This window comes from Coptis chinensis, chromosome 6, assembly GCF_015680905.1.
Source record: "Coptis chinensis isolate HL-2020 chromosome 6, ASM1568090v1, whole genome shotgun sequence".
NCBI classification, from domain to species: domain Eukaryota; kingdom Viridiplantae; phylum Streptophyta; class Magnoliopsida; order Ranunculales; family Ranunculaceae; genus Coptis; species Coptis chinensis.
In genome coordinates, this window is record NC_141461.1 from 42,471,550 (window position 1) to 42,474,344 (window position 2,795).

General features: G+C 34.7%; 1 pseudogene; it reads left to right on the top strand.

The window, feature by feature from the left end:
• Nucleotides 1-266: 266 nt before the first annotated feature.
• Nucleotides 267-2,549, top strand: LOC147493057 (small ribosomal subunit protein uS11z pseudogene; annotated as a pseudogene).
• The last annotated feature ends 246 nt before the right edge of the window (nt 2,550-2,795 follow it).

Here is a 2,795-nt window from a genome sequence, read left to right on the forward strand (position 1 = left end):
TCTACATATTAGTCTAAGACATGTGATAGAGAGGGCAAAACGAACCTTTATCATTGGTTGTGCAGTGTAATAGATAAGAAGAGTGAATGTCATAAACATGTAACTCTTTCTGCTTCTATCACTTTTAGGAATTGCATGCGAGTTGTAATAGATTTTATGATAATATTGTTTAAACTAATAATTCCATCTTTTATGGTTTTGTTTTTTGTCGTTGCGTTTGGCTCGATTCCTTTTAAGGCGTGGATAGAAGATATGAAACTGGCTCTTATGTAAATTATTATAAGGACTGCAAAACAGTGATCCAATAGTGTTGAGGGCTGTATCTCACACTTATCTCAGTAGTGAGACGACTTTGTAACAAAAACTATATTCCCCAAACGCCGTCGTCTTTGCAACCATGTCGAGGAGGAATACTAGAGAGCCCAAGGAGGAGAATGTGACAAGTCTTGGACCTGCTGTACGAGATGGGGAGTATGTTTTTGGTGTGGCCCATATTTTTGCATCGTTACATGACACCTTCATTTATGTCACTGATATGTTTGGAAGGGGTTCATGGTTTGGATTACTGGTGGAATTAAGGTCAAAGCTGATGGAAACGAATCTTTGACATATGTTGCTATGCTTGCTACACAGGTTGTTGCAACACGATGGAAGGAACTCGGTATTACAACTTTGCATATCAAGCTTCGTGCCATCGGAGGGAACAATACAAAGACCCTTGGTCCAAGTGCTCAGTCTGCACTGCGTGCCCTTGCTAGGTTTGGATTGAAAATTGGTCGCATTGAGGATGTTACTCCTATTCCTAACGACGGTACGCGTAGAAAGAGTATGAAGCAGTTAGTCCTTACCATTGTGGTGGTGATCATGGTGGTGGATCTTTGCTTAGTTGGAACTTTTTTTTTTTTTTTTTTTTGATGAGCTTTGTTTTGGGTCTCTGAGTTTTGACCATGGTTTGTAGATGTCAGATTATTTAAACTTCTATAAGAACAAGGGTAACAACTTATTTTATATATATTGTGTGTGTGTCTGTGTTTTGAAGTTCAATGATGTTTATTCTCATCTAGCATAAGTTTTTGTAGCAAGGGTTTCTAAAAAAAAACCAGTGTTAGGGTAAACATATTCCTTTTACTGATCTAACTTATTAGGACATGCATGCTCGGGTCTTTCTAATAAATTGGTTTTACGAGCATCTAATGGAATGTGAAGATGTTAGAAAACTTCTTTATTGGACTGCCTTGACTGCTTTTTTTAATTTGAGAAACAACATGCCCAGATTGACACCACGTATGAACGTTTATATGGACTATCCACAAAGTTTTCATGTGCAAAGCACGTGCATATTGGCTAGTTAAGTATAATTAATGTATAAACTTATTAAGACACAAGTTAGAAGATTATAAAAGATTAATGAGGCATAGTATGTCTTCCAAATGGATTTTCCAATTAGCATGATCTTCGCGCCGTTTAATGGTATTATACCAAACTAAGGTGCTTGCAACATCCACCGCAATGTATTCTCAGTGCACGACAAAACGTATAATACAACACAAGTAGGTGTGTTTGACAATTTCATGACACAGATCACACAGAGATTGTATAACACATAAATATGGTACTTAACACGAACAAAATTAGCTCCAAGACATCATAATTATGAATTTGTAGAATTTGAATGGCTAACTTTGTAATGATGGTAGGTTCAAATACCTTCTTTTTTCATCAGCATGTGCACACCCCACCCCACCCAAAAAAAAAATATATGCAATTTTTTTTATATTTTTTTATCAAAAAGTCTAAACAATAAAGATTAGCAAAATTATGCATTTATTTCAATTCACAAAACTAGTGTGTTTGACTACTAAGAATTTAATATGAACTGATGAAGTTACTACATACTTAAGCACTTAAGCTATTAATTGATACTATTATGTCTATATATATATACATAATCTAGTCCACAAGTCTACAACAATTCAACAAATTGTTAACTTCATATAATGTTATAAGTAAGTCTATATAACCAGGGGTGAATCTATGAGTTGGCTGTTTGGGGCTATATATATACCCCTAAGTATATATATGAGTTGGTTCATGAATAGTGGTCACTATTCATGAATTATACCCCTAAAAATGTCAAAAACCAAATAGCTAGTAGTGGCAATTAAGGCTAGTAGCCCCCCCTTTGGAGAATCCTGCATCTGCCCCAGGGGCGGATCTATTCATGAACCAGCCTGGGCCTAGGCCCCCCCTGAACTTTGGATAACTACAACCTAAACCCAAAAAAAAAAAAAAAAAAAAAAAAAAAAAAATTAATTGAAGTGTGAAAAAAGCATAAGTGCAAATGACCTATGCGTTGTTAAAGGACCGTAGAGATTGTTTCTGCTCCTGATTATTTCCTAAGGTAATTTATTATGTTCTTTTACACGTTACAGTATATTAAAGTTATAATTCAGTTGTTGTTTTTCTGAAATTGGGTTGTTAGTTTATATGTGGATTGTGTTGTTTTGGTTATGGGGGTGCAAGAAGCCATGTTCATACTATTAGAATGATGTTAATTAGGTTGTACAATATTGCATTGTAATTGTTTGACAAATTGTTTGAAAGAGATATTATATCATTGTCAATTAAGAAAAGGTTGTGAAATTGGTTTGGATGAAGTTGATTAAAATATTGGATTGTAGTAGATGGTTATGCGGCTATGTTATCTAAGGTTCAATTTTTAGTATTGACGACAAACAATAGTTTTGTAAGAAAAATCCAAGGATTTATGGTGTGGACATTTTAATATTTAGGAA